Here is a 13,339-nt window from a genome sequence, read left to right as displayed (position 1 = left end):
CAAAACACCAGTAACAACAAAACCTTAAAAAAACAACAACAAAAAACAACCCTAAGTGCATGAACAAGTGAAAACAGTGAAACCATGTATAAGACAGAACTCCCCTACTGTTGCATATCCCCTGGCCCATTCCGCCAATCTCCTGGCACCAGGGGAAGGGAGTAGAGGCATCTAGGAGTGAGGGTGTCTGTATGGGGCAAAGTTGCCCGGCCCAGCTGCTCGTAGGGCCCAACTCCATGGGCCACCAGCAGTTTTACAAGCTGCTTCTGGACTGTTTCACAGGGCAAACCCAGGACATGGTGTGGGTGATGCAGCAAGAGCCACTATTCTTGCACCTATTAGTGATAGCAGCCGCTCAAACAGTTCTTTCTGCTGAGCTCTGACCTCCTCCCTTAGCTGCTGTTCCTGTTACAGTGAATCAAGTGCCTCCTCCAGCGCTGAAATCCTGTCCTGAAGCTGCCCATCCAGCACCTTACCTCTCACCATGTCTTTCCTGTGGCCAAAAGTCCCTCTGTCTTCGTTACTGTCTGAACCTGTTTGTTGGTCCTGTCCAGAACTTCAACCATCAGTTCATCATGGAAATGCTTCCTCTTGGAATGGTCTATGAAGCTACATTGGCCCAGACTTCTGCTGCAGTGTGGTGAGTGGTGGAGGTATTGCTATCAGTAGCAGTTGAGGGGCCTGGAGTAGGACAAGACACAGAGAGGGGTATTGTCTCAAATAGCTCAGTGCAGCTGCCAGAAAAAAATGTTGTGGAATTTCTTAGGTTTTTATTTGTATTTCCATTTTTCTGATGTGGGTTGCTACCCTTACTCATACTTAGTAGAAACTTACTTGATTAGTAGCCCTGTTTGGGTCAATGGGACTACTTATCAATTGAAGATGCTACTCAATGTGAGTAAAGATGGAAGAATTGGGCCCCTGATGTTTAATTTTGCAATATCATTTATGGTCTATTGATAGCAATAATCTTTAAGATGGAATACTATAGTTTCCATGAATTCTTTGAGCTGTTCAAAATAATCTCTGAAGGGATTCACACTCACGTGTCCTTGTAATATCCTTAGCATATTATTCTACTAAAATATATATTTGTGCACATTTTATGTATTAGTGAATGCTTTACAGATCTGAAAGCTACTGATTCAAATGTATTATAAATGTACAAATTTAGCCTGGTTATTGATGTTGTTCTATGTAATTTCTCATTCATGAATGGGTGCCTTAATACCCTTGCCATGACGCACTGCCAAATTAAAGAGTGTCAGACAGTAAACCAAACTTAATTGGCTAAATTGTTAAATGGCTAAGATATACTTTAGGATTCTGAATTGTCAGACTGACTACAGCTTTTTATAAACTTTACAAAAAACAAATTATGTTAAATATGGGTGTTACGGGATTAAAACCTTTTGTTATAAACACATAGACAGATTAGAGTTCATTTCCATTTTAAATACTTACAAACAGGCCTACCAAGTGGGGCAAACATGTTGGACAAGATCCCAGGGCTCAGGATTACAGGAATCTAACAGCAGTCAATCCACAGCAGTGACAGCATGACACAAAGGTAGGAGGTCCACTTATAATATCTTTGTTGTGAGCCATTATGAATCTATAAGCAGTGTTGCTAATATATACAATGGTTCTCTCTCTCTCTCTCTTTCATGATTTATATATTTTTTAAAAGATTCACTTCAGTTACTTTTTTCCTAGGAGAACCAGTGCAGCAATTTATTTTGCTATTTCAGAATATCAGCTCTTCCACTCAAGACCAGCCAGATCACATCTGTGAATTTAAAAACACAAATATTTAATAATTTTTGAATGAGAGTATTTCACTAAGTCTTCTTGCTTGTCTAAATCTTTAGAGATAAAGTATCCCATAGAAGATCTCCAGGAAAAATAAACCAGGCTTTTCTTTTACAGCTTACAATAATATGTTTATGTCTGGTTATTGTCATAGTATAAATTCAATTTGTATAGCTGTGTGAGATTTCATACTTCACTTTAATTCAATATCCAGTCTACTTTGTGACTGTTTTTAATGCTTGGAAAACATTCATATTTCTTTTATTTTTCCACTTTCCTATCTACTGGACATGGATTTTATTTATGTTATACAGTGTTACTTTTTCTTGTGTTAACATACAACTTATTAGAAATAACAAACTGTTAGTAAGTATTCCTACCCAGAATCTAATCAAAGTGTCCATTTATTTTTATATATTGACATGAAAAAAAGTCTTAAAATGTGAATATTTTATTTTATAATATATCCTAATAAATTGCTAGAAGTAGCACATTTTACTAGGCTTTTTACACATCCTTTCTTTCTTCCATTCCCCTTCCCCTAAAATGTTTTCCTCTCAGGACCTAATTCAAAGCCCAGTTAAGTCAATGGAAAGACTTCCTTTGACTTCAGTGTGCTCTTATGGGCTAATCCTACACAACTGAATCAACAGGTGCTTTGCCATTATTTTTAATGGGTGCAGGAACAAGCTCCAGTTCAGCAATATATTTAACCATATGACTAAGCATGTGAGCAGTTCCATTGACTCTAGTTGGATTTCAAATTATGCATATACTTAAATACTTTATTGAATCAAGGCTGCATACTCTAGAGTAGAGGTTCCCAAACTTGGTTCACGGCTTGTTCAGGGCAAGCCCCTGGAGGGCCACGAGACGCTTTTTTACCTGAGCATCCACAGGTACGGCCGGTCGCAGCTCCCAGTGACCATGGTTTGCTGTTCCAGGCCAGTGGGAGCTGCGTGAAGCAGCTGGGAATGGAGAACCGTTGCCACTGGGAGCTGCGAGCGGCCGTACCTGCAGACACTCAGGTAAACAAAGCATCTTGCGGCCTGAACAAATCATGAACCAAGTTTGGAAAGCCCTGCTCTAGGCTATTAATTGAATTGAGAAGAATTTGCTATTTACACTGTAGTGAAATTCTGGCCTCACTGAATTCAATGGCATAATTCCCATTGACTTCAGTGGGTCCAGGATTTCACCATAAAACCTCAACCCTGCAGTCTTTGGACATCCAAAACTGCCAATGACTCACTAATTACCTATGTATAATGTGAATACCGCAGTATTCAAATTATATGTATAGTATAGCTCCAGATCCAATCCTGAGAGTTCTTTGATTTTAAGTTACTCACTCACACTTTTTTCTTTTTTTAATGTGGATTCCCTGTAAGGCAGGAGAAGTTGATTATACAGCATTCTGTGAAGTGAAAATGTTCAGAATCTGCAGAACGCTAGTCTAAGTAAATTCAATTTTATTGCAGGTGTATCTGAATGTTAATTCCAGATGTCGGCATAGATTGGGCTGCGTTAGTAGAAGCATTACCAGCAGATTGAGGGAAGTGATTATTCCCCTCTATTCAGCACTGGAAAGGTCATATCTGGAGTATTGCATCCAGTTTTGGGCCCCCCACTACAGAAAGGATATGGACAAATTAGAGAGAGTCCAGCGGAGGGCAACAAAAATGATTGGGGGCTGGGGCATATGACTTATGAGGAGAGGCTGAGGGAACTGGGCTTATTTAGTCTGCAGAAGACAAGGATGAGGGGGGATTTGATAGCAGCCTTCAACTACCTGAAGGGGGGTTCCATAGAGGATCGAGCTAGGTTGTTCTCAGTGGTGGCAGATGAAAGAACTAGGAGCAATGGTCTCATGTAGTAGGGTGGGAGGTCTAGGTTGGATATTAGGAAAACCTGTTTCACTAGGAGGGTGGTGAAGCACTGGAATGGGTTACCTAGGGAGGTGGTGGAATTTCCATCCTTAGGGGTTTTTAAGGCCTGGCTTGACAAAGCCCTGGCTGGGATGATTTAGTTGAGGGTGGTCCTGCTTTGAGCAGAGGGTTGGACTAGATGACCTTCTGAGGTCTCTTCCAACCCTGATATTCTATGATTCTGTGATTCATAGAATTTTGTTTTTGCCGTTTTTTAGCCTTTAAGGCCCAGATCCTGCAAAACTTATGCGTGAGCTTGATGGTAATTCTTTTGACTTTGGTGGGAGTATTTTTTTTAAATCTAAGCTAAGATTCTAACACAATGTTATGAGTCCTGCAGTTAGGTCTTTAATAAACTCCAAATACCACAAGATTCACCATAAAATGAGTGTTCAATGAGAGCAAGACCAAGCCCTAAAACAGAGGTATTTCACACCTCTGGGGAGGTGGAGAGTGGTCTCAGAATCCTTTGACTTCCAGGACACCTAGCAGTACACAGGAAGCACTTGGGAGAACAGAGGACCAGGCTATAATTTTTAAAGTGAAGAAAGCATGCTATAAAATGACTGTATTGTTAGCATTTGTTCTTTTTCTATATATTTTGAAATACGACAGTTACATGTTTTAAAACAGTGGTATTCAATTACATTTTCTGACGGGTCAGAAAAGGCAACCTCCAAATCCTGGTGGGCTAAAGGTGCTCTCCAGGGCAAATGGGCTCTTCAGGTGTTTGCTCCTAATGAAAGCATGTCAATTACTAATTGCTTGATGTTGCATAAGCAACTGCTTAAGTGCCTGATTAAAAATCTATCACTGTAAGTCGAAATGTATCACAGTATAGCTTCAGTGTGTTTTTAAATGTAAATTAAAAGATTCTAAATTAAATACAGGTGAAGTCCGTTTATCTCAATTGCTTGAGGACATCTGACACCTTCAAATAATGGGGCATTTGGATAAAGGAAAGTGATATTTTTAGCTGCAGTTTCATAGTGAAATTTCTTTCAGCTACTGTCTATGGTGACAGACTGCATTAGGAGTTGAAGTGGAAATGTTTGATGCTTTCTCAGAGCTCTCCCTTAGTCCTCCATCATTGTTTCCAATTTCTCTGACACTTAAAACCTCATCACCACATCGTTTTTGTTTGCATTTTTTTAGCTTTTTTGTTTTACTGAATTTTTTGTTTGAATACAAAAAAGTTCTCTGGCATTTAATGTATAAAACACAAGCTTCACTCCTCTACAGAACTTATTAGAATAGTGGCAGCTAATAGACAGAAGGTTGTTGTCTGCAATATTTACCTCTTGTTACTAGTGAGCAAAGTGGCACTTCTTGCTCTATACTAGCTTGTTAAAATCTGGCTTCAGTGAAGTGACTGCTATATGAAGGCAGCTCTCCAGAGACTCATTTGTCAGCCTGTTTCAAGCATTGTTCTTGATGACATTCATGACTGCAAAGCTGGATTCACACATATACATGGATTCAAACACTGAGCACCGGGAGGGAAAATGTCTTGAGGTTTGTATACTTTTGTGTCCAGATAATCATGATTTCAGTGTTCTTGAATTCATTTTTCAGCACATCTGAGGTCTGCAGGTTGACTAGTTCCAGCTGCAGCATATTCTCACCTTTACAGGGAGGACCTTATGGGGATGAGATGGGAAGTCACCCTCAGGTGTCATGGAGAAAAGGTCATGTACAAAGCCAATTACATCGTTTGGCATGCAAAAATCTCCATATTGAACACTGAAGTTGTTCCTTAGCTTTTGAAGGAAACTTGTCACGAGGCGACTGATCACATTATCTGCTTCCATTGCTGATCAGGGTGTTGCAGAGTTGAATGAAGTGCAAAGATTCCCAGAGCTCAAATCTAAGAGAAATATCTCCAGCTTCTTCTGAAAAGCTTCTATTTTCTTATCTTGGCCTTGCAGCTGTACATTCAGGATACTCAGGTGGTCATATATGTTGCATAGAATTGCTACTTTGACTAAGAATTCAGTATCTTCTAGAAGGACCAGATATTCAGCTGCCTTCTTGTGGGTGCTCTACTGACGGTAATCAACAATGTGAGCCTTGAGTTTGCAGAAGTATGCCAGCAATGTACCCTTACTAAGTCAGCAAATGTCATTATAGAGAAGATCTTCATGGTTTGCAGAGGACTCAATGACCAACTCACAAAATAGTCTGTGCTGCAGACTTGAGGAGGCTCTGCTGAAACTGATTATTTTAATCACAGCCTCCATGACATCTTTCAGTTCCTCACTCAGCTTGGCACACAGCACACTTCGATGTATGATATAGTGCAGTGCTTTCATTTGTAGTGCCACTTCTGCCAGTCATGTCTCAAGACCACTCTGAGACATGCCCAGCATTGAAGGTGCTCCATCAGTTACCAGAAGACAGATCTTGCTTAGTAAGAGTCCTTGTTGCTCAAACACTGCACTGATTTTCTCAAATATGATGTCGCCTGTGACATACATTTCCAGAGGTATCAAATTCAAGAGTTCCTTTCAGAGGACGTGGCCATTAAAGTATGTCATAAAAACATAGCTGTGCTATATTCTTATTGTCTGGTCATCAATGGCCAACAACACAAACTCAGCACCTTTCAGTCCTTTCAACAAAAAATAAAGCACTTCAGCATCCAAGGCCTAGACAGGATGCACTGTTGTTGCATCTGACAGGGGAACTTGCTTGGCAGCATTCACAATGGCCTCCTTTGTCTTCTCATCAGCTACCACCTAATGGAGAATAGACAATGTATGCTCTTTGACAGTTACAGAATCAATGCAGGGCTTTTTCTTTCATCCAGAGTCCAGGCCACTCATAGAGAAGCTTCCTTAGTCATCTTCTTTCGTGATGCAGAACTTGTGAGAAAATTTCCCCATAACTGGAAAATATAATCATGGAGTCTATCTTTGATCACCCCGTGTCCAAGTTCAAAGGATAACAGTTGTTGAAAACTGGTTGGTTCATCTGAGAGTATCCTGGGCCTGGCACATGCTGGCTTGGAGCCAGGGTCGCCTGGCAGGGGAGCCCAGGGACTGGAGCTGGAGCTGGGTACAGCAGAGCCCCCAGCATGGAACAGAAAGGAACAGCTGATGCCAGCAAGCCAAAGGGTTGTGCATCTGTGGGCTACATCTGGACTGTGGGCTGCCAGTTGTAGAACAATGTTTTAGGGGAAAGAAATACAGAAAATATCAAGGAAATTAAACTTAGCCTTTAGTTAGAGCATCAGATTACATTTTTTATGGACTCTGTGATAAGAACTACCCAGATCTTGTGTCCAGGTCTAGAATGAAGAGCAGTCCCTTCATTATGTATACTCACTGCTGCAAAAAAGGAGAGATGAAGCATGGGGTGTTGGTATCCCACTATAACCCCTTTTCATTTACTGGCCAGAGTAGGTGGCCAGGCAGAAGAGGGGAAGTAAGATGCACTCTTTGAAGAGCTGCAATAACCTGCCGCTTGTATCATTCCCAAACCCTCCCTACCCCCAAAGCAAGAAGGAAGCAAGTGATGAATTGTGCCACAGAGGTGTGTCTCTGAGGCAGAATACCACCTTGGAGCTCTTCCTGGGGCCCTGGTCCAAGCTGTGCCTACCCCAAAAAGATGTAAATGATGCATTTTGATCCTGATCCAACTTTCCATTGATTTCAATGGGATTAGGATCAGGGCCTTAAGGATGCAGCTGAATGATAATAACATTTGACGGGCAAAAGATTTCAGTTAAAATACCTAGTATACACTAGGGTTAAGAACTGTTCATCACCATATAAACAGAATACTAGCAGGGAGTGGCCTGAGTGTAGTGCACACCTGTCATAAAATTATTATTATATTATTACAGTGGTTCCTAGAGTCCCCAACCCAGATTGGAGGACCATGGTGCTAGGCACTGCACAAACACAGTAAAGACAGTCCCTGTTCGAAATAGCTTAAAATCTAAATAAATAAGATGAGATGAATGGTGGAGGGGAAACAGAGGCACAGTCATGCAGCAGGTCAGTGCAATGCTGGAACTAGAACCAGATTCTCAGCCTAGGGCTCTGTTGACTACACCACAATGTTAGAATCAGAAGAGTCTGTGGCAGTTTGGAATGGCAGGTGGCAGTTGGCTGAGCTGAGTTTCTGCTGTAGTGTAGACAGCTTTATATCCTGGTTGAAACTCCACAAAAAGCCCTTTTGGTGAACACACAGGGTATGCCTGTACTTGGAGCTGGGGATGTAATTAGGAGCTGTAGGATGTAAAATAGAAAGTAGCTGCAGCAGTGTGAGCTGCGTGTGTGTTTGGGGGAGTGGGGGATAGCCATCCCAAGCTTGTATCCGTCCGAGACCCTAGGCACATACGTGGAGTGGCTAACCTATTCCACTGTTTGCACTGCCATGACTACACACTCTATTTTTAGTACACAAGCTCCATAAAAGCTAGTGTGAGTATGTCTCCTTGAGCTGGGAATGACAGCTCAAGTTCCAAGTGTAGACCTATCCATAGAATCAGCGACTGCTGAAAACTGACAAAGTAAACAAAATGAGCCTGTTTCTTCTCTCTCACAATTTTTACATCAGTGCAAGTCCATTGATTACAGTAGAATTGCTTTTGATTTACACTAGTTTAGTCATAGGAGGATCCAAATCAGTCTTTGGGGAGCAGTAGATAAATAGGTACGTTAACTGAAGATAAAGGGGACCTGATTATCTATTCCTGTCACTCCATTAATATAAAGGGCCTTACATTACTTGGTAGGAATGGCTGCTGAGTGATGCCCCCTATTTTAGGCAGTCCTCTGACCACTGCAGAGCTACCAGAATGGCTCCATACAAGCATCTCTTCTGGCCCCCAAGGCATGTGTCAGGGAGCGATAGGGCATGATCAAGACCTGAGGCTGCCCTAACTTACAGTGAAGTCCAGGTAGGACGCCAGTTAACCTGAGAGTACAAGAAGTGCCGAGATCGCTTACCCTGCAGTGGGCAGGGACTTCTGACTGGAAAAAGGACTGAGGGCCAAATCTGATTCTTTGAACAAAGCCCAAATTAATAAGCTTTTCAAATGGAATATCAGTGTAGACTGTGTGGGAGAACAGGATTCTATCTCGCAGGTACAGGAATGACTGCTTCTCTTTCATTCCCCTTTATGCAGAGAGTATTGTTGAGAGGATCCAAATGAATATGGCCACATCTACATTCCTTTGACTTGCCACTACTCAAGCTCTTACCTACTTCATTATCAGCAATGATATGTGACATGTAATGGTTTGGGAGTTGTCTATAATGAATAGTGGACACATGATGGTACTGCTATAGTTTTAGCAAAGCATACCTGGAGAAGGAGAGGAAGCAAGATTTAGGCTAAAGAGTAACTGAGTAACTTCTTCAAAATTTAGGTTAAAGATTTTTTGAAGAGTTTCCATGTCAGTTAATGCAAGGATACTAATAGTTTAGTAATTAGATTATTGGGTAAAGAAGTTACAATAGTAAGAAATGAGAGTAAAAATAAAGGAGATTTTAAAGAGGAAATAGTTTGTAGGGTTCACAGCTTTCATTTTAGCAGGACAAAACTTTTCCTGGAATCCCAGCTACCTATGGACAACAAACAACTGCCAATGACATCCTCAACACTTGGATAAGTATCAAACCTGTTTTCTTTTACTGGCCGGGGTTTTGTTTAAGTGGTTGGCTTTTATCTATGGATTATTGGCAGCTGTCATGTTCTGCATGAGGGAGAAAAAAATGTTTATTTTATCCTGTTTATTAGCAGGAAGAGAAATGTCCAGCACCACTGCAGGAAATGCAGGGCCCACTCCTGCTCTCAGTGTAGTGTCTCATTAACTGGAAACAGAATTGGGTCTCAGACAGTTGCAGTTTGAATTCTCTTGGTCTTGAAATGTAGTGAACATTATCAGATTCCTGAGGCCCTGTTGCTGCGTAATTAGTTTACACGAACGCCACTATCCCACACCTTTGCCAACTAAGGATGTTTTACAATAGTAAGCAAAGCTTTCAAGATGTGACAACTTGCATTTGTACTGGATATGTTCCCCCAACCTTGACTGAGCTGGACAAAAGGATCTATCTAGTAGAGACTGCTCTGTTGCTCTGTTAAGCATCTAGCCAGGAGAGGACTCCATAAAAGAGATCTGCTTGGGCTAACTTTTTATGCTCAACCTGGACCCAAGCACACCCACCCTGACCCTGAGAGGGTTGAATCATTTTATGACCCAACCCCGCCCCAATGCCTATCGGCCCTGCTCCTGCCATGTGCTGCCCCTGCTGCTGCGCAGGGTATACTGTGGAGTGAGAGGTACTGTGACTCCTTGGCATTCTCACTATGCAGCATGCACAGAACAGCAAGGTGGCAATGGCCAGCAGGAGTGGGCCAAGCTGCTGCTAAGGCACTGACCCTACAAGCAGGAAGAATCTGATCCGACCTGGTTGTTTTCGGACTTGATTCAGATCCAACACTTTTAGTCAGATCCTACCAGGCTCAAGTTGGGTTTCAAGGCTCTACTCCATAATGCTAGGGGAACAGAAAAAAGGAAGTAACATCCTGATGTGGTGGGGAAAGCTGATGGCTGCGCGCGAGAAGGTTGGCTGCATCAGCCTCAGAACTGGATGTGGAGGGAAGGCTGGAAGTAGGTAGTGGGGAGAAGTAGGGGACTGGAAAAGTGAGAACCGAGCAGAGGGATGGGGTAGCTGCAATCCGAAGATACAGGGCAGTGGCCTGCAAGCAGTAGATGTGAGATAACTGCATGTGTGACAACAGGATGACAGCGCTCATGGCCCCAACAGGACACAGACAGAAGAGTTGGGCTCTTGCTTCAGTGGTTATGGGAATGAGGCGGGATTAGAGGGAATATCCCTGACAGTAGGTTGGAGGAGACTTATTATTTTATTATTTGTATTACCATGGAGTATATAGTCCTTTATACCCTGTACTGGACTGAACTGCAATGATCTTTATTGGAACTGTTAAAGTAATTGTGCTTAGGGTATTTCCCTATAAGCCTGGTTTCTGGCAGGCTTAGTAAAGTAATTCTCTCTAGAGTGGTGGTTCTCAAACTATTTACCATTGTGGGCTGCATATGCAGCTCTCTATGTGTTATGTGGGCCGCATCCACACAATATATATACTACCTGTGTGGCCCCGAGGATGTTACATGGGTCGCAGCTGTATGCTGATTGGGCTACAAGCAGCCCATGGGTTGAGAGCAGGGGTTCTCAACCTTTTTCTTTCTGAGCCCCCGCAGCATGCTATAAAACCTCCATGGACCTCCTGTGTCACAACTGATTTTCTACATATAAAAGCTGGGATAGCAAACAGGGCAATTGCTTGGGGGCCTCATACCACAGGGTGCCCTATGAAGCTAAGCTGCTCAGGCTTCGGCTTCAGCCCCAAGTGGTGGGGCTCAGGGCCTTGGGCTTCAGCCCCATGCAGTGGGGCTTCGGCTTTCTGCCTTGGGCCTCAGTGACTCTGATGCTCGCCCTGCTTGATGGACCCCCTGAAACCTGCTTGCCCCAGACTCCTGATTGAGAACCATTGCTGTAGAGCATGGTGAGTCCCCATAAACTCTCATAGAGCCTGTAAAGACTAGTGTTCCTACCTTGTAGTACGCAGGGCAAACTACTAGATATTTAGTGGGATTGGTGTACAACACTCACAATGACATTCTGCAGTGTGATTTGTCAACAAAACAAAGTGTCAACTCTTGGCCAGAACCTGGCATCACTGAATTCTAAGAGTTTTGTCTTCAAGGGTGTGCAGAGCTGAATGTAGTGGCTGTACTCAGGAAGTTAAAGATAAGCACATGAATAAGTCTTTGCAGGATTGCAGACTAAATCTGTAACTTCATAGAAAAGTGGACTTTAAGAAGTTATCTGGTGTTGCGCTCTCCTCCAAAGTGATGTTTCGGTACATTCTTGAACTTTAATTAGTCTGTATGTTTCTGAAGAGAAAATGTTATTCACAAGAAGGGGTTCTGGCCCCAATATGCTATTCTGGCAGCATATAGGGCAATAAACAGCACAGCAAGGAACTGAAGGAGAATTCCATTGGTGAAGGCAGTGCTGTTTCTATGCTGGCTCTTCCTTGCAAGCCCTTATGATAGTGGTATTTAAAAAGTCAATCATGTGATGTTCTGTCAGGGTACTGTGCATTTGTACTGGTTAACTTAGTTGTGTGTTCAAAAATTTACCAAAGGTTTGTATTATATATTTATTGTATGGCACATAGTAAATTGCTCTGCCTCCATAAATGTGATAATCTGAGATTTGCTTTGATTGAAGCCGTAGTTCTCTTGACCACTTACCTAATTTAGACTGGAACTCAGCCACTTGTTCTTTGCAGGAGGATCCTTCCATGGAATTTCTTTGCACTGTACTAGATGTCCCTGTGGTGTCTAGCTTAATGCTTTCAGACTGTGCAATTTTTTTTTATTTTACAAAAGTTTTCTTTCAAATAACCTAGGAACTTTAATCAAAAAACTGCATTCGTGATGTTAGGGATGAAGTTAAGCACTCAAAGTCAGGCAAGTTAATGCCAAAGTAAATTTGAAAGAGACAGTTACAACTGTGGTCCTTTATGGCTTTGAATGTTACTATTACATAATTTTTGACCGTCTTCCTAGGTGCGTCATCCGAGGTGCATGGATAGGGCCCTATCAAATTCACAGCCACGAAAAAAGCATCACGGACCTTGAAAAATGGTCTCACCGCGTGAAATCTGGTCTTTTGTTTGCTTTTACCCTATACTATACAGATTTCATGGGGGAGACCAGCATTACTCAAATTGGGAGTCCTGGCCAAAAAGGCAGTTGCAGGGGGGAGGGTCAGAAGGTTTTTTTTTGGGGGGAGGGGTAGTCACAGTATTGCCACCCTTACTTCTGTGCTGCCTTCAGAGTTGGTCGGCCGGAGAGCAGCGGCTGTTGGCCAGGCACCCAGATCTGGAGGCAGTGCCCTGCCCGCAGGAGCGCAGAAGTATGGGTGGCAATACCATACCATGCCGCCCTTACTTTGTGCTGCTGTCTTCAAAGCTGAGTGGCCAGAGAGTGGCAGTTGCTGACTGAGGCCCCAGCTCTGCAGGCAACAGCGCAGAAGTAAGGGTGCCAATACCATCCCATCCCATCCTTCCTTCCGTGCTGCTGCTGATGGCGGCTCTGCCTTTAGAGGTGGGTTCCCAGCCAGAAGCCGCTGCTCAGCTCTGAAGGCAGCAGCAGCAGTGCAGAAGTAACAGTAGCAGTACCGCACCCCGCACCCCAACTCCTTTTGGGTTCAGGACCCTTACAATTACAACACTGTGAAATTTCAGATTTAAGTTGCTGAAATCATGACATTTATGATTTTTAAAATCCTGTGACTGTGAAATTGACCTAAATGGAGCCTGAATTTGGTCAGACCCAAGGCATGGAGTATGATGTGTACTATTAATGACTTTCACAGTGTTTTATTTTCTGGTATACCCAAAGATGCGGACTACACACGGCTCTCTAAGGCTGTGGAAAAAAAACCTGTGTACTATCCAATTGCACTGTGGGAGGAATCGTTATGCTCCTGTATGGAAAGACATTAACCTAGAAATAGTGCGGACGAACAGAGGGGAACCTTAA

Source organism: Lepidochelys kempii, chromosome 6 (genome assembly GCF_965140285.1).
Source record: "Lepidochelys kempii isolate rLepKem1 chromosome 6, rLepKem1.hap1, whole genome shotgun sequence".
NCBI lineage: Eukaryota > Metazoa > Chordata > Testudines > Cheloniidae > Lepidochelys > Lepidochelys kempii.
The sequence above is the reverse complement of the archived record's forward strand: the minus strand, read 5'-3'. Positions refer to the sequence as shown.